The 19,139-nt window shown below is 36.4% G+C and overlaps 2 non-coding genes across 2 annotated transcripts; both read right to left on the minus strand.

Moving 5' to 3' along the window:
* Positions 1–5,759: 5,759 nt before the first annotated feature.
* On the minus strand, positions 5,760–5,865 carry LOC143654647 (U6 spliceosomal RNA). The gene has a single exon (XR_013161852.1). It is a non-coding gene; the product is annotated as a U6 spliceosomal RNA (small nuclear RNA).
* A 3,747-nt stretch (positions 5,866–9,612) lies between these two features.
* On the minus strand, positions 9,613–9,684 carry TRNAG-CCC (transfer RNA glycine (anticodon CCC)). The gene has a single exon. It is a non-coding gene; the product is annotated as a tRNA-Gly (tRNA).
* Between the last annotated feature and the right edge of the window lie 9,455 nt (positions 9,685–19,139).

Below are 19,139 nucleotides of genomic sequence, written 5' to 3' on the forward strand. Positions count from 1 at the left end.
TGCCTTTCTTATTTCAGTTTTAGTTGAATGTGTGGTTTAAGCAGATCTGTTTAATTCAATGGGGGAAATTGTCCATCATAATAGTATATTTGGATATACTAAATTAGTGCGAAACATCTCTCTGAAGCATGCCTTTGCAATATAACCATGTGTTTGTTTGCTATTAATTGTATACAGAAGAGCTTTTCTATTGTTAATTGAATGTCCGATAAAATGTTATCATTACTCTCCTAACTAGACCATAATTACCCTGAAGAAGATAAGTATTGCTTGGCATTTATATTCTCCACAGTCCTAAGTAAAGTCTTGGCATGAAATAGTCACTCACTTAACAAAGTTCATTATTTGTTATATATAAGGCTAATCATTTAAAAAAATCAAATTTTTGTTGTCCTTGAAAAACAAAACTGCAAAGAGGAAAGTGACTATAAAAATCAACAAATGAAAAAGATTTTTAAAAGATCAACAGGGCGGCCACAATGGCTTAGCAGGCAGTATTCTCGCCTGCCATGCCAGAGAGCTGGGTTCGATTCCTGGTGCCTACCCATGCCAAAAAAAAAAATCAACAGATAATCTGTTTTTAAATATTGTATCCATTATTTTTGTTTTTGTCATCTTATTTTAGATGTGGCAAGAAAGATACTACATAGCTGGGATTAACTAATTTTTTGGTGTACATCCTTTTAACTTAAAGTCGATTCATTTTCTAGAGAAGTATTTCAACTGTGCATGCCCTTGTTAATGAGTATACATGCGTCCTAATATATGCAAAGAAAGTGTTGGCCAATGAAGCACATAGGAACTTGACCTTCATGAATCTTCTCCTCCCTCCCTTTGTGTTTTTATGTGGTGGAGCAAAAAATAATACTTAAGGATATAGATATATATAAAATCATATATATACACATTGGGTAGTCAGAGAAAGCTAGTGTTAAGTTGAGGAAGGAAACATCCATACGGTGATGGGGATGGGGATTCCTGTCAAAGTCAAGATAATCTGGTAAGACTTTAAAGAGGGACAAGCTTGGTCTTTCAGAAGAGCTGAAAGGAAGCAAAGTGGCACAAGGAATGAACAGAGCAGTAGCTCCCGTCACGATGGAGGTAAAAGTAAGGGTGAGTTCTAGCAGAGCTCTGTATAGCCCAGTGAATTACATTTCATATTGCAGCTGTAAACCATTGACATGATGTAAGCAGGTACAGATGCAGATCATGATCAGAATTGTGTATTTCACAGAATTGTATATTTCTCTATACATTCTGCTTTCTGTATAGAGAATGAGTTGGGAAGCAAAGTAGGTAATGTTAGTATATTTTTAGAAGCCATTATAATCACCCTTTGACAAAGCCATTGGGACAAAACATGTGGGGATGGAGGGAGGAAAATGGATTCATGGTTTCATCGTAGTTTTGGAGGGAGACTCCAGCTTTGCCGATCCAAGAGATGAAGATAGCCCAATTACTCTTCTCTCTGGCTTCCCTGTACATTTGAAATTTTAAAAATTTCTTTTCAGAAATTATTTTTGAAAAATTCAGTGAGTATAATAAATAAAATTTATTAAATTATAATATTGGTAAGAAGAAAATGTGTAACGACTCAGCTCTATATGCCAGAAAAACTTGGTAAAGTATATACTCAAGAACCAATAATTTAGATAGTTGAACCTCTCAAGGTCAAATAATATAGACATTTGAATTCTGATGCAAATTGAGTATAGACATGGGTTTTATTCATCGTTGGTACAACTATTTCAGTTAAGACTCCAGGCTAGAACACTCTTTCTTGCCTCTCATTTTCTTTAGTCTGTAATAACTAACTCAAGAAAAATTTTCTATTTCTGATTGTCTGATAGTCACTATAACAGAAGAATACCACATTATCTCAAGAAAGGAACAGTTCATGCTGGTTTATTGAATTTGAAATCCTCTTGAAAGGCATGGAAAAAAAAATGAGAGGATAGATGCTATTTTCACCCTATACACTAAGTCAGTTTTCTTTCTTATACTCAGTTTGTGGTCCTCCTATACTCTTTGTCCTCCAATTGCATTTTTATTCAACATTAGGCTGTAGGCAGAAAGATAACAGCTAAATAGCCCTGCCATTTTTGAAAAACAGCATTAACCATGCCATCTCTGGTTGCTGTTTTTGTCTCTTAAATGTAGGTGTCAAACCAAAGAAAGCTAACTGCTTTTACTATGCCAAGCTATTGATAGCAGAATATGCTTATATTTCTATTGCTATTATGTTTCTTTTTGGAATCCATGCTAAGCCAAGAAAGAAAAAGCTAAGTAGTACACAGTAATGAGAAAATTGATTCTTCTCCCTCAAATCCCAAAGCTCATTGAGGTTTTATTTCTCATACCTCTTGTAATCTGCATAAATGGGTTGGGGAATTATGCCTGAGTGTCTTCTTTGAGACCAATAACTAATTTAAAATGAGGATTGCATTAACCCTAACAACATAATATGCAAAATCAGAATCTGAAGAAAGATTCAGTGTTTATCATAAAATAATGCTTTTCTAAGCTCTCATCCTGACAGTAATAGTTCATGTATTTGTTGGAATAGATCCACAGAGTTTGCCTAATATTTTTTTCTTCCTTTAAAAACATTTTTAACTGCCTATAACATAAGAATTTTTTTGAAATGCAACTCTGTGCATAATGTGAACAAAACAGTCTATTGATACAGTGATGAACTAATCTCCTTATTGCAAAATCATCAATCACACAGGATATGTTTGTGACTGTGACATTAAGATTGTCAGACACAATTAGGGGGTAAGTCATTTGGATTGCCAAGCTCTCTGCTCATAAAAAATTATTTCCATTGGAATGAGCTTGCAGATAATTTTGATTCTCAGTAATGTTTATAACATTTATTATGCACTAATGAGTTCAGTGGCAGAAGTATTCTATTACTATTAAACAGCCTGGAGCATATAATGTGTACTTACTATGTTCTATAGCCTTTCCTAGAGGCATTTAGACAATAAATCATCTTTATATCTTTTCTACTTTCCCTGTCATTATAAAATATTCTTAACATGTCTTGAAGTATATATAAGTTCACTTTATAAAACACAGATGGGCACATTTGCTAACTAGTATTTAAAGTCTTTAGGTCAAATTTTGTGGTAATTTTAACTATTCAAATGCATATTTTTTCTTCCAAGAGCTAATATTCCTTACATTAAAAATTTTTAATCAAAAATATTTATTACAATTGCATTTTTACTATTGTTTAAGGAAAATTATATTGTCTCTTACAGTAGGATTTTGTACTATCAAGCCTTCTGCCAATATATAGAGATAATATTTTTAAATGGAAAATGAAAGATAAGTTTGGTATCTGTTATAATTTTGGAAGTTTTCGCTTCAAATGGGTGTTACTATTTCTTTTGAACACACAGGAGTATTAAAAGGATGTTTTTCAAACTCACTAGTCAGTTTGTTCTTATGGATGATATCTTCTTTGGCAGCTCTCCTACAGAAGTCCTTGGAGAACTTCTCTAAAGCTTCTTCATGCTATATGAGGTTGATGGTTTGAATAAAGTATGAAGGTGGGCTGTGGATAACTCTGTCTCCAGTCTCAGAGTTGTGGAGAAACCCTATGTTTCAATTTGCTAAAGCTGCCAGAATGCAATATACCAGAAATGGGCTGGCTTATTTATTAGGTTATAAATTCAGTTCTAAGGCCATGAAAATGTCCAAATTAAGGAATCAACAAGAGAGGATACCTTCACTCAAGCAAAGATGATCCCTTCTGGGGTTTCTCTGTCACCTGGGAAGGCACATGGAAATGTGTACTTTCTTTCTCTCCCAGCTTTCAGTTTCAAACAGCCCTCTCAGCATCTGGCATCTCCTGAGGCATTCCCTTCTGCATCTTCAAATGTTTGTGTTCTATCCAAAATGTCCCTCTCTTAAAGGACTCCAGTTAGCAGATTAAGACCCAGCTTGAATGGGTAATGTCACAACTCGATAGAAACAATCTAATCAAAAGGTTTCACCTAACGATGGGTCTGTCCCCATGAGATTGGATTAGAAGATCATGGCTTTTCTAGGGTACATAACAGTTTCAAACTAGCACATTCCACCCTGGACACCCTAAAAAGACATGCTTTTTCCATATACAAAATAAATTTATTCCATCACAGTATCACAAAAGCCTTAAACTATTTCAGTAACATTATAGTTACAATATAAAGTCATCAAAATCAGTACAAAATCTCATCAAAATCAGTTACAGGTGTAATTTTGCAGTTAAAGGCAAAATTCTTCTCTGGCTGTGGATCTGTGAAACTCAGAACAAGTTATCTGCTTCCAATATACAAAGGAGGGACAGTTATAAGATAAACATTCCCATTGCCACAGGAAGAAACTGGAAGGAAAACAGGGGTCACTGGACCCAAACCATTCCAAAAACCTGAAGGGCATACTCCATTAGATTTCAAAGTCTGAGAGTCATTTATAGAATGATGTTTCATTCTCATGGCTTGAGAGAGCAGCAGTCCCACCCTTTCTAAGGGTTTATGCAGTGGCCCTGCTCTCTCCAAACACTGAGATGAGGGTTGCAACATTGGGGAGCATTGGAGAGACCACCTTGTTCTCAGCCCCACCCTCCTTGAACGTCTAAGTGGCACTGGACTCTCTGTCATGTCTGGGGCATATGCTCAACCCATTCAGAACAGAGGGATAGTGGTCATGGTTTCCCCAGTTCCTGGGGAATGTGCTCCAACCTCTCTAAGGCCTGAAGCAGCAACACTTTTCTGCCTGCCCTCTGCCTCTGGGGCAAATTCACCCTCTCCACATGCATGGGTGGGTCTGTTCTCCTTGCCTGAGGTTTTCTGGCTCCAAACCCTAGCTTCTGTGGTTCTGCCTTTGATCTGCCTTTGATGTAATTTTACCTTCATTCTGTCCCTTTTAATCCAGACTGGCAGAGGTTTCATTCATATAGATCTTGCAATGCTCTTGTTGGTTTTCCATGCAGTGTACAGAGATCACAACCATAAGACAGTATAACTTTCCACAGATCCTTTCTGGATAACTCCATCACCATTCTGGCTGGTGCTGATATGACTAACTGGTTCCATGTTTGGATAAATCCTCAAATGGGGCATTAACTTCTGGGGTCTTACTTCTAGAAGCTCAGAATTTTCCAGACCATCAATTTCTGGTTTCTTTGTACCCAAGGACTGTCTTAGCTTATCCCTTTCTTATTGTAGTTTACTTTAAGTTTCAAAGAGAAGCCAGGCTGTATTTAGTTTGGAAATTTCTTCAGTTAAGTATCCAAGATTGTTACTTTCAAATTCTTCCTTCCATCCAACACCAGGACTCAATTTTGCCAAATTCTCTGCCACTTTAAAACAAGGATCACTTTTCTTCCAGCTTGCAACTACACATTCATTATTTCTTCCTAAAGCCTCAGTAAAAGTATATGTAGAGTTCATATTTCTACCAACAGTCTCTTCAAAAAAAAATCCAGGACTTTCTTTTTCAGCTCCTCATGATCCTTTCAGAAGGTTTCCCTTATCCATTTAAAAAGTGGTTCCAACATGTTTGATATTTGCGAATTGCCACTCTTGGTACCAAAATCTGTTTCAGTTTGCTAAAGCTGTTGGAATGCAGTATACTAGAAATAGATTGGATTTTTTTTTTCATGGGCAGGTACCAGGAATCTAGCCCAGGTCTCCAACATGGTAGGCAAGAAATCTGCCTCCTGAGCCACTATGGCCTGCCCTAGATTGGCTTTTTTTCTTTGAAAAAATATGGAAGTCTTCACAAATTTGCATGTCATCCCACACAGGGGCCATGCTAATCTTCTCTGTAGCATTCCAATTTTAGTTTATATACTGCCAAAGCAAGCACCCTAGATTGGCTTTTATAAAGGGTTTATTAGGCTATAAATTTACACTTCTCAGGCCATGAAAATGTCCAAATTAAGGCATTAACAAGAGTATATCTTCACTCTACAAAGGTCAATCACTTTCCAGGTTTCTCTATCACAAGGGAAGACACATGATGATGTCTGCTATCCTTCTCTCCTGGCTTCTAGGTTTAAAGAGCTCTCTCAGCTGCAGGCATTTCTGAGGCATTTTCCTTCCACATCTCCAAACTTCTGTGTCCTCTCTAAAATGTCCCTCTCATAAAAGACTCCAACCTGAATGGGTGGGGTCACATCACTATGGAAACAACCTAATCAAAAGTTCCCACCCACCTGTAAGTCTGCCCCAAGATTGGATTAGAAGAACATGGATTTTCTGGGGTACATAACAGTTTCAAACCAGCACAGGAAATACAGATTTCCTTTTATACTGATCCAGAAAAGGATAAAGTGTTGTTGCTAGATGGAAAACCAGAAGATTCTATCTTCCTTCCTTCACACAAAAATGTTGTTACTCATGGAAAGCATTCCATAATCCTTTATATATGAATATCTTTTGGGTCTTATAAGTGCATCCATAGAATGAAAGGGCAAAAAACCTTTGTTGACATGAGTTATTAGGGTCAATTAATCAAGTCTCTGTCTGATTTCATAATCATCAACTCCCATTGTGATTATAATTTTACTTCCCACTGAAACTTGACTACAGGGAAACAATGATAAACTCGTTAATAATATAATTAATATTTCCCACCATTAATTATTACCTTGGCATACTGGCATTTGTGTATTTATTGTGGGTGATTTATTTTTGTTCATTTCTGTTGGCTTGTGTGTGTGTGTTACTCCTTGCAGTTATAAAGCCATTTGTAAAAACAAAAGAAATTTGAATCAAAGTAAATTGTTGCATATTTTTCTCATTGATGAAGAAGACATATCCTTTTTTTCCTGATAAATTTTAGGACCAGTAAGGTACCTTCCTGGTGCCCAGAGCAGAACTGGTTACATTGTCTTCATTTTGGCTGTTAACCATCAAAGATAATACATCATTTTACAGTGGTGATTGTGGGGGACTTGTCAGTTACCTTACATATTCCTAATTTTATGGCTATACCGGGAGAGTCCAATGTAGCAAGAGAATACAAACATTCAAATTCCTAAAGGATTCTGACATTGCACCAGTGGTTAGCTTTAGTTGTTTCTCTCTTTCATATGCTATGTCTTTGAGTAATAATTCTCAGAAAAAAATTACCTGGCTGTTTGAATTAATCAAACCTCTTGCCTGTTCTCTGATAGTCCTTAAAATTTAATTTTAAGAGCTTTGGGGTAAAAGGAAAGGCCTTTTTGCATAAGCCAGGAAGATTAGAGCAGATTGGATAAGTGCCCTCTGTCTATTCTAAGAGCCTAATTGCATTAAGGTAGTAAAAAGAAAGAGAAGGCTTGTGAAGTAGTGATGTCAAAATGCAAGGCACACTCTGTGTTCTTTTACACTGTACTTTAAAATATTTTTGGCGGTGAAAACCTCTTCTTGCCTTTAAGTTTTACAGATGTATATTCTGATACTTTATTAAATGGTTACATTAGGATCCTTGACTTCTGTCCTTAATTATTCCTGTTTACCACCTATATTTTCAGATTATTTGATTTTTATTAATTAATAATACAATTAATTATACTATGTGCTATATATATATTATTAATAAATAATAATTTACTGAATTGCATGAATAAAACCAAAATTTGCATTTCATAAATTAACAACAGCTCAGCTTTCTTAATGGGAGCAGAGGTTCTAGATGTCATTTCAGTTCATTTGAATTAGGTGAACTTGCTTTTAAATCAGAACACATTGAAATAAAAAGAAGAGAAAGCTGGACAGAGGGCTCTAAATCCTGTGTTTCCAGCCCCATTCTGCCATAATTTGCCTAATAACATTGAGTTAATGTTTTAACCTGTCTGGATCTTTTGTTCTAATTGGCAAAAGAAGAGTCATCATACTAGATGACCTACATGGTCATCTAAATGAATGAAACATGGCTGTGTTCCAATAAAACTTTATTAACGAAAACACTTAGCAGCCAGGTTTGAACCTTGAGCATTAGTTGCTGACACCTGATTTAGAAGACAGTGTATATTTTTGAAGGTAATATGATATTATCATGGAGTCATAGAGTAATATTGTCAAAATTAAAAAATATATATAACAGAATTAGAAATAGTGGAAAAATTGCTCTTAAGTAGTCTAAAGTGTGAAAATATATATCTGAAACAATTGTACATATATATTACTTTAATTTCCTGCCCCGCTGTTGAAGATCTATCATATACCAAGGTTGGGTTTATAAAGGGATATAAGCATACTAATAAAACTTGGTATTCAAATTGGGCAGTTTGAACATCTCACTTCTATTCAGTTGGAACAATAGGACATTTGAAAAATGTAGATTAGCTTAACTAAATTAAGAAATGTATGTGCAAACTATTTTTTCCAGAAGTGTAATTCTTTTTCTCCCCTAAGGCAGATTACCTCACTCTAAACTGTAAAATTAAGCAGAAGCATTAACTATGGACCAGGCATTGTGTTAAGATACTCACAAAAGTCATATCATTTAACTGACACAGTAATAGAACTACAAGGGCTATACGCATTTTACAAATGAGGAAATTGTACTTCAAATGGCCAAGTTAATTTATGTATGTATAGCCAGTTTCAAGACTAGGTCGGTGTAACTTTAAAGTCTGTGCTTTTAACTATTATATTATACAAACTCTTAGTCTGATCAGTATTTCTTTTACAAATATTCTCAGCCTCATATTTTCCCTGCTTCTTAAACGATCAAATGTAAGACTTTGAGGGAAAAGTATGGCTATCTCTTATAAGGTTTCCACAACCAATGGGAAAAAAAAGAGGTAATTTAAGTGATTGATAGGTAAAAGTCTTTCTACTGTCTATTAAAGTTCTGAATATTTATTACATAAGACTTCCACCCCTCCAGCATAAGTATGAATAACCCTTTGGAAAGAGCTTCAGTCTTTCTTGTGATGCCCATCTTAATAATGAAAGCTGGTACTGGCTTTTATTTTGTTCTTCTCTCAGTCTTACCATTTCTTCACTCCTATTCTCTGGGAATAAGTCCCCTCAGAACTATATATTCACAAGTCCTTGTCTCAGGGTTTACTTTTGGTAAGCAGATAAGACCTACCACTTTTTCCCCCCAACCACTCCCAATTTCTGGTGTGCTTCAGATGTACCTTTTGAATTGCCTAAAGCAACCTTGTCTCTTTAATTAAATATTGAGTTTTAATATCTATATTTTTAAGCTTCCCTATTATTATTTTTGAAACATACCCCCCAAAAACATGTTGGCGTCCTAATACTCACTACTTCAGAATGTATGACCTGATTTGGAAATAGGGTCAATGCAGATAGAGTTAACTGAATTGAGATGTAATCACAGTGGAGTAGGGTGGGCTCTTATATGAAAATGAGGAGAGATGCAGACGTAGGTACACTGGGGAGAAGGCCAGGTAAAGAAAGAGACAGGGACTGGAGTTATACATCTACAAGCCATGGAATGGCCACCATCAGAAGCTTGTAAATGGCAGAACTGATTCTTCTCTTAGCACCTTCAAGAGAACATTGCTCTGCTGACACCTTGATTTTGGACTTCAAGTCTTCAGAACTATGAGAAAATAATGTCTATTTTTAATTTAATTTTTTTTGGGGGGGGTGCATGGTCCAGGAATCGAACCTGGGTCTCCCGCATGGGAGGTGGGCATTCTAACCACTAAACTACCCGTGCACCCCTGTCTATTGTTTTAATCAACAAAATTTTTAGTAATTTCTTTTGACAGCCCTTAGAAAGTAATATACCTACCTACCAACTGCTGAGATGAGTCTTTTTGCAAGTGTTATAATTGTATTGTTTCCCCTTGTCTAACCTCTATTGTATACATTGACTATACAATTCATTTGAGTACTTCAAATATTTTCTGACCTTTGACCTCTCATTTGCCTTGCTTTCCACATAATTAATGAGACTTGGAAGGAACAGGGGGACACCTTGCACTTTTCCTCTATTTTTAGTCTTTAATATTAACCAAGTAATTGCTGACCACAAGTTATTGAGTAGGTGATGTTTCACAGTTTTCTGGGAAGCTATATAATCCTTGGCAATGAAATAAATGTTTTCAGCTCAGCACAGAAAACTTTCATATTCAGAATAGGAAGCCTCTCCTCATGTCAAATGGAGATAAATCCTCTGTAATCATGACACAATGCAGAATGATGTTCAAAACGGATTATGTAACAGAGTAAGTGCAGCAAAACACATCCGTTCCTACTGAAAAGTAAGCAAAGAGGCAGGGCTATTTTGCCATGTGATATGGTAAGAAACAGAGTCTGCCACTGAAGTTAATTGATTTGAAGTTTAATGTATTGGTTGATACAGAAGTAAACCTAAGAGCTCACTTTCCATTGACTTGAAGCAACAATTATGCATCAAAGCTATGTGAATTTGGAAGGAAGAAGCAAGAGAGCCTCTAGTCCTTCCAGTCAATGAAGGGGAAAGTTGTTGTGCACATCAAGCTGCCACAAATGAAAGAGCACAGAGCATGCCTCTTGAGTGTGAGAGGAAGCTTAGGGAGAGCAAAAAGCTCAGCTCTATTCAGACATTGGCAGAATCATGCTGGGTCATCACGTCTACAAAATGTGATGACAGTGGATGTTTCAGACATACTGAGGGAATTGTTAAAATCTAAAAAATTACATTGTAAATATTGAGGGCTTTGTTCATTTGTTTTGAACAATTTGATTTTTAAATGCCTTTCTACTCCCTCTTCTAATATTCAAAACTGTCCAACTAACAAAAAAGCACAGCCTCACGTGCTTTTAGCAATTTGTGCTCTATTTCAATTTAGCCTTCAATTTCGAGAACAGTTTTCACTTAATAAACAGTTTGTAAAAATAACGGAATATGGGGGTTCAAAATGAGTTATTATATCTGAATCTTTCCACCCCAAAATAATATATGAGACATAATTTTGTTTCAGACATCAGCTTTGGGAATTAATTGGAAATTAAATTTTCTAAGTTACAAATGTAAGAAGTAGTTAGAAAAGCTGTTCTTGGCCCTTTCTTCTATTATCACACATATAATGCCTAATAGCCACGTGAGTAGTTCATATCCTTAGGCATTATTAAATTTTGCCCAAGATTTTAAATGAACACCAGTAATGGCACCCTTTTTTCCTACATACTAGTTGGAAATGAGGGAGAGCAATGCTATTATAGAGAGAGCTTTGAATCACTGACAAGGAATTTTAAAAGAAAACAATTCGCACATATTTTTTTAGTACGTTAATAACCTATTCTTTATTGCAGGGGTCATAGTTGATAATAGTGTACCACTAAACCAAATGACCTGGAGATTGATCATTTGAGAATTAACCCTCAATGAAGAGAACTGTAGCATTCTTATAGTGTAACTATAAGGACAAAGATAATTCTACATCCCACATCATTGTGGTGAAATGCAAAGTCTTATGTGGATATGTGTGTGCACAAGCATGTGTGAATAGCAGAAATAAATATTTTAATTAAGTGGGAGAAGATACAGTGTTTAGTAACCTTCCCACATTGGCAATTAAAGAAATAAATGGCATACATTCCATAAGATTGTGAAAAAAAAAGAGGATTAAGTAACTTTCAAAATTTTTAATGGAACATGAAAGTCGTGTTTTGTTGTTTTTGTTTTCCCTTTTGGTTAGAAAAAAGTCTTTGGAATTAGAGCCACAGGAGTGAAAATTTATAAATAAAGTAACTCATGAGTTGATTGTGATGGCAGATAGAATCGATCTTTTCTGTAATTACACAGTTCTACAAAAGGAGAGGCATTTTCTCAGGATAAAATTGGGAAGTTTAATCCCATCATACACTAGACACTCTGCTAGGATTTTTTTCATGTATTGCGTTCCTAAAAAATAACGTCTCCAATTGATAAGCAAGGAAAATGAAATATAGACAGTATAAGTGATGAATCCAAAAACCAAAAATAAGTGGGTTGGGAAAGGTAAGAAATTGGAAAACATATCAATTTTAGAATGGCAAAAAGGATCTCTATTATATGTCCATATATACATATGCACACACACATATATATGTATACACACACATAGATTTATAATTTTTTTCATTACAATCTTATCTTATTATTAGATGTGGCAGGAGGCAGACTTGAGTCCTAATAAACCAAAAGAATGGTTTTCCAGTGAAGTAGAGAGTTCGTTTAAGCTTAAAACAAAAATACTCTCTTGATGATTCTTTTACTAGAGTAATTTTCAAACTTGTGTAGAGGGCATTATTAAGAATAATCAATTCCTACAAGTTTATTAGTTTTCAATTGCAGAAAAAATGCTCTGAGAGACAAAGGAACACTGAAAATATATTGTTTTTACAGGAACTAAAATTGATTAAGTGCCCAAGAAAATGTACAGAGTTGTTAATATCATTTAATAGTTGGTAATGTCAACTATGATTAAGCTTAGTGGGTATTTCTTTAGAAGTATTGATATTTAAAATGATAATTCTAAATAGATAGAAATGATTTCTTCCATAATGTTCTTAAAAATGCAGTCTCTCTCTTTTTCTGTTTTCCATGTGTTAGAAAGCTTTAATTGAAATCATAGCATAGATTGTTGGCAGGTTTTTATTGAACCTAAAGTGCCTCTAAGGTAGATTAGGTATCAAACGATAGAAGTTTGAAGAGTTTACAGTGTCTGTAAGTAGAGAGAAAGACTGGACTCCAGTCACTAGAGTAAAATCAGAGACTAGTACTGGATCTGGAGTTAAGTAGACACCATCTCTGAAGACTTAAAGTTTCTTCAAAGTCAATTTTAGTTTTTGAAGACCTGGTTGGCTATTAAAAGACACCCACTTTATTTTTCACTTCCTTTTTGGCCAAACCTGTGACATAGTTCCTAAGCAAAGAGGGATACTTTGGTTTAGAATTTTAGTGCAATAGAAAGTTTGAAATTAGCTGTTGCTAAGGCACATGAGCTGGTGATACATAGAGACCCGAGATCTAGGTGAGAATCAAGAACCATCCAAAGAACAACACCACACACACAATATATATATATATATTTCTTCATTATATTTTAAGCTGAAAACCAGGGCTGTTTTCTTAATATTATTGCAAGCTGCCTCCTGGAAACAGGACTCTGATTGTGGATTTGCTCTTGGAAAATTTATTAGGAAATGCTCTCAATGTGATCATCTCAGGAAGAAGGGATTGCAGTAGGGTTGGGGGGAGAAACAGGTACATCAATGAGCAATGCACGCACAGTCACAGGAACTTCTGAAGCAGACACTGCTTTTCAGACATGTTCTGGATTGGGGTAGGTGAGCCAGGCCCTTATACTCCTTCATGGACACCTCACTGTACAGGAGGATTTGCCTGAGAAGGGCCATAGACTTGAGTAAGGCAGCTCTTATCTTCCTTCCTGCAGTCAAGGGGCATAAAAAACATGTGACATGGAGCTGCCCTCAGACTCTTGTGTGTATTTTGTTTGTTGACTGCTCTGGACCACAGGGATGCCAGCTTTTTTAAATAGTCTCCATAATTTCCATGTGTCAGGTTCCCCTGGCTGCCACTCTGACCTTATCCCTCATTAAGGATAATTATAGCCACTGGATTTTTGATGATTATGTAGCACCAACTGCCCTCTATTATTCTGGGAGCCTATCATTTCCTGATGAATTCAATGAATTTATTTCTATAATAGCATCTGCTACCATTAATCCTGGCCTATAAGAAAACAGATACCACTGAGATTCTTAAAGATGCTGACGCTCCTTCCAGCTGTGCATTTCTTACTCCTTTGGGAAATGTAATGTCAACTGGATCCTCTACAGTACATCATCTTGGCGCCCTCTTTTTCTCTGTTCTACTGGCTGCCAGGGCAAGCGCTGCATTTCTACCTTACTTAAGGTGAGCAATCATTCTTCCCAAGCTTATAGGAGATGTCCTAGCAATATTTTAGAATTGCCTACTGTAAATCTTGCCAAAGCATTAAATCCTGTATTTAAAAAAAGTGCTCTCATATTAATAAAGTCTTTCTTACACAGTCATATGTGCCAACTTCCCTCGGTCCAGCATGCTCAGGATTCCTTCCTATATGTATTTTCTAGTTCCTCCAGTTCCTTCTAGGTATAATTCCTATTTTTTGGTCTGTGGTCCAGAGAGGTGGTAGGGACAAATTTCATCATAATTAAGATCTGACAGGAAATAGACATTTGTATCACCTTCAAGCAAGGAGGAGCAGTTGTCTAAACAGTGACATACAGGCCACTTCTGAATCTCAAGTTCATCAACCCCAAACCACTAGTAAGTGTTCCATTTTTTTATTGCTCAGGGACCAGAAGTTGATATAGCAGATCTGCCTGGGGGTTGAGAATATAACTATTCCAGAGCTACTTTTGTGATAAAAATTCTCGGCTTGATCCTCAGCTTTCTCTGCCATTCTGCTGCTGGGGACGAGAGCATTTTTATATATGTTTTACAATTAGCTTTGAATTGATAATTAATCATCCCTAGTCTTTTACTGTATTTTTCCAGACTGTAAGTTCCCCCTAAAGTTATCTAATTTCATAGCCCTTATTATAATTACTATTTTCCTCATATTTCTTAAATGTCTCATTGAATTGTTTTCTATTGATACAATGCTGAATTGACCACTAGGTGAAATTTTGAAAGAAATTTTAACAAATTCAGCACAATTTATTTTTTTCACGATTTTTATGAAAGTATAACCTACATAGAACTTAATTGAAAAATAAAAGATATGTTTACAGTGTTTTTGAAGTTGCAGTGATTTTAGTGCTATGTTGTAAATTTTTAAAAATTTGTCTAAAATGAAAAGCTATGCTATAATGTTATATGAGTATTGTAAAGTTGCCTTAAAAACTGCTGATATGTTTTAATGTATAGTAACCATCATATTTTTCAAAATAGCAGAGATTGAATTTCACACACAAGGATATTCCATGATACCAGAGTTAAAATTAAGGCCAAGTATCACCAATCATTTTTGTTTTCAGTTGCTAATAATGTGTTAAACATTTTGGGGGTCCTAATTGAAGATAAAATTATTGAAATTCAAAAAATATTTGCATTTGGTTTCAAGACTAATCACATTAAAATGAGTAGTATGGATTACTTTCTGAAGCAAAATCAATACTTTATACTTTTGAGGATGGGGGATTTCAACTCTATAAAAACAGTAGAATGTACTTATTAGCAATGAACTATTTTAGGTTGGTTTGCATACATGCATGGTGCACATACTATCTCTGCTTATGATTTGGTTATGTTAGTGACTATCAAGACACCCTTCAGTCTAGCATTCCTATAAAAACTAAATTAATCCTGGCTCATGCACTTCCTCCAAAAACAAACAAACAAAACACAAATTCAACAAATGGTTCTGCAGTAATGAGGTAATCACATGGAAAAAAGAATGCAATGTGACCCCCATCATACAGCATACAAAAAAACCCTAAATTCAAATTCTGCTACCACTTGCCTTGATTGTATCAAGTGAGAAATTTTTCATTCTTACAAGGTTCCATGACATAAGTTGCCCTTTACTTGTCAAAAAAGGCATCATTTACAACTTTTTAATTATTCTATGTTATTTAAAGCAGTTAAACTATTTCTTTCTCTACTACAGTATATTGTTTTCATTTTGTCAAATCAATCACTCAGTTATTTAAAAGTTAAAAGAACAAATATCTGTTCTAAAAAATATATATCCTTCATTTATCGCTATATAAGAGAAATTTTGCCTTGAATCTGCTTAAAAAAAGAACTCAATTTAACTACATAAATGTAAAAATATTGTAATTTTGACATTTTATCATGTCATCTTAAAGGCACCAGGCCTGCTGGAATTTACCAACACATTGGATGTTAAATGTTATCTCTTTAGAGAATTACTTAGCTTCAACCTAAGCAATTATATCTTAGGCTGGCATTTATTTAAATGGAGATCATCAACTTAATCCAAAATATGCTTATGTTTATTTTTTTTAAGGTAGTTACCAAATTGAAAATGCAAATTTAATATTTCTTTGGGAATTTTGAGGAACCCCGAAGCAGTCTGCTGTTCCCTATATGTCGCTGATTTTGAAAGCATTACACAAAGTAAAAGAGTGTGTTCTCAGAGAAGTGATATTTGCCTCGAGATATTTACTAATTTCTCTTGCAATTTCTTCCTTGACCCACTGGTTGTTTAAGAGTGTGTTGTTGAGCCTCCACATATTTGTGAATTTTCTGGCACTCTGCCTATTACTGATTTCCAACTTCATTCCTTTATGATCCGAGAAAGTGTTGTGTATGATTTCAATCTTTTTAAATTTGTTAAGACTTGCTTTGTGACCCAGCATATGGTCTATCTTTGAGAATGACCCATGAGCACTTGAGAAAAAGGTGTATCCTGCTGTTGTGGGGTGTAATGTCCTATAAATGTCCGTTAAGTCTAGCTCATTTATTGTAATATTCAAATTCTCTATTTCTTTACTGATCCTCTGTCTAGATGTTCTGTCCATTGATGAGAGTGGCGAATTGAAGTCTCCAACTATTATGGTATATGAGTCTATTTCCCTTTTCAGTGATTGCACTGTATTCCTCACGTATTTTGGGGCATTCTGGTTCAGTGCATAAATATTTATGATTGTTATGTCTTCTTGTTTAATTGTTCCTTTTATTAGTAGATAGTATCCTTCTTTGTCTCTTTTAACTGTTTTACATTTGAAGTCTAATTTGATGGATTTTAGTATAGCTACTCCTGCTCTTTTCTGGTTGTTATTTGCATGAAATATCTTTTCCCAACCTTTCACTTTCAACCTAGGTTTATCTTTGGGTCTAAGATGTGTTTCCTGTAGACAGCATATAGAAGGATCCTGTTTTTTAATCCATTCTGCCAGTCTATGTCTTTTGATTGGGGAATTCAGTCCATTAACATTTAGTGTTATTACTGTTTGGATAATATTTTCCTCTAACATTTTGCCTTTTGTATTATATATATCATATCTGATTTTCCTTCTTTCTACACTCTTCCCCATACCTCTCTCTTCTGTCTTTTCATATCTGAGTCTAGTGCTCCCTTTAGTATTTCTTGCAGAGCTGGTCTCTTGGTCACAAATTCTCTCAGTGACTTTTTGTCTGAAAATGTTTTAATTTCTCCCTCATTTTTGAAGGACAATTTTGCTGGATATAGAAGTCTTGGTTGGCAGTTTTTCTCTTTTAGTAATTTAAATATATCATCCCGCTGTCTTCTAGCTTCCATGGTTTCTGCTGAGAAATCTACACATAGTCTTATTGGGTTTCCCTTGTATGTGATGGATTGTTTTTCTCTTGCTGCTTTCAAGATCCTCTCTTTCTCTTTGACCTCTGACATTCTAACTAGTAAGTGTCTTGGAGAACGCCTATTTGGGTCTAATCTCTTTGGGGTGCGCTGCACTTCTTGGATCTGTAATTTTAGGTCTTTCATAGGAGTTGGGAAATGTTCAGTGATAATTTCTTCCATTAGTTTTTCTCCTCCTTTTCCCTTCTCTTCTCCTTCTGGGACACCCACAACACGTATATTTGTGCGCTTCATATTATCATTCAGTTCCCTGATCCCCTGCTCAAATTTTTCCATTCTTTTCCCTATAGTTTCTGTTTCTTTTTGGAATTCAGATGTTCCATCCTCCAATTCACTAATTCTAGCTTCTGTCTCTTTAAATCTAGCATTGTAGGTATCCATTGTTTTTTCCATCTTTTCTACTTTGTCCTTCACTCCCATAAGTTCTGTGATTTGTTTTTTCAGACTTTCCATTTATTCTTTTTGTTCAGCCCATGCCTTCTTCATGTCCTCCCCCAATTTATTGATTTGGTTTTGAAGAGGTTTTCCATTTCTGTTCGTATATTCAGAATTAGTTGTCTCAGCTCCTGTATCTCATTTGAGCTGTTGGTTTGTTCCTTTGACTGGGCCATATCTTCAATTTTCCTGGTGTGATCTGTTATCTTTTGCTGGCGTCTGGACATTTAATCAGATTTCCCTGGGTGTGGGACCCAGCAGGTTGAAAGACTTTCCTGTGAAGTCTCTGGGCTCTGTTTTTCTTATCCTGCCCAGTATGTGGTGCTCGTCTGTCTGCGGGTCCCACCAGTAAAAGATGCTGTGGCTCCTTTAACTTTGGAAGACTCTCGCTGTGGGGGAGGGTTGCCAGCCGACGCAGCTTGGGGGAGTGCCGATCCGAATCTCCCAGCCAACCCGGGAAGCCACGCATTGTGGGGGGGGGGCACCGGCCGCCGCGGCTTGGGGGAGTGCCGATCCAAATCTCCCAGCTGGCCCGGGAAGCCTCGCATGGCGGGGGGCACCAGCCGCCGCGGCTTGGGGGAGTGCCGATCCAAATCTCCTAGCCGGCCCGGGAAGCTGCGCGTGGTGGGGGGTGGTGCCGGCTGCCGTGGCTTGGGGGGGGGTGCTGATCTAAAGCTCCCAGCCAGCCCGGGAAGCCGTGCGTGGGGTGGGGCGCTGGCCGCCGCAGCTTGAGGGACCGCCGATCTAAATCTCCCAGCTGGCCCGGGAAGGGGGGAGGGAGGGGCTCCGGCCGCCAGCCACCATGGCCTGGGGTAGCGTGTGCCTCTCAGTCATTTCACCACAGCGGATTCTCTTAGCCAGTTCAGCTGTTCCAGAATGGGGTACGCTGTGTTTCTGTTCTCTGTCGTGGCTCTGGGAGCTGTTCTGTACTGTTTCTATTTCTTTGGTAGCTGTTCTGGAGGAGGAACTAAGACCCGCACGTCTTACTAAGCCGCCATCTTCTCCAGAAGTCAGAAGTGATATTTGGAGGGATGACTTTTTTCTTAATTTGGGGAAAAGATAGTCACAAAGATAATTGCTCAATACTCATGCAATGTCTCTATAAATCACAGCCCAATATACTGTGCATTTACCCCAAAAGTGAGAAAAAGAAGGCGCCAATTCCAAAGAGAATCTGCAGGGTACAAACCATAAACTCCCAAAATAGACTCATGGTGTCCCACCTATACCCTGTGAACAGATTGACTTATATTGAGAAAAACATGGAACTTTTTCTTAAATGTATCAACCTCTTACTTTCAAACTTGTTTTGAGGAAGCTTATAAGCAGTTAGTACAAAATTTTGAGGGGAAAATTATAACAAAACCATTACTACCAATAGAATAAGCCCTGTTAA

The sequence above is a fragment of the Tamandua tetradactyla genome, chromosome 13, assembly GCF_023851605.1.
Source record: "Tamandua tetradactyla isolate mTamTet1 chromosome 13, mTamTet1.pri, whole genome shotgun sequence".
Classification (NCBI taxonomy): domain Eukaryota; kingdom Metazoa; phylum Chordata; class Mammalia; order Pilosa; family Myrmecophagidae; genus Tamandua; species Tamandua tetradactyla.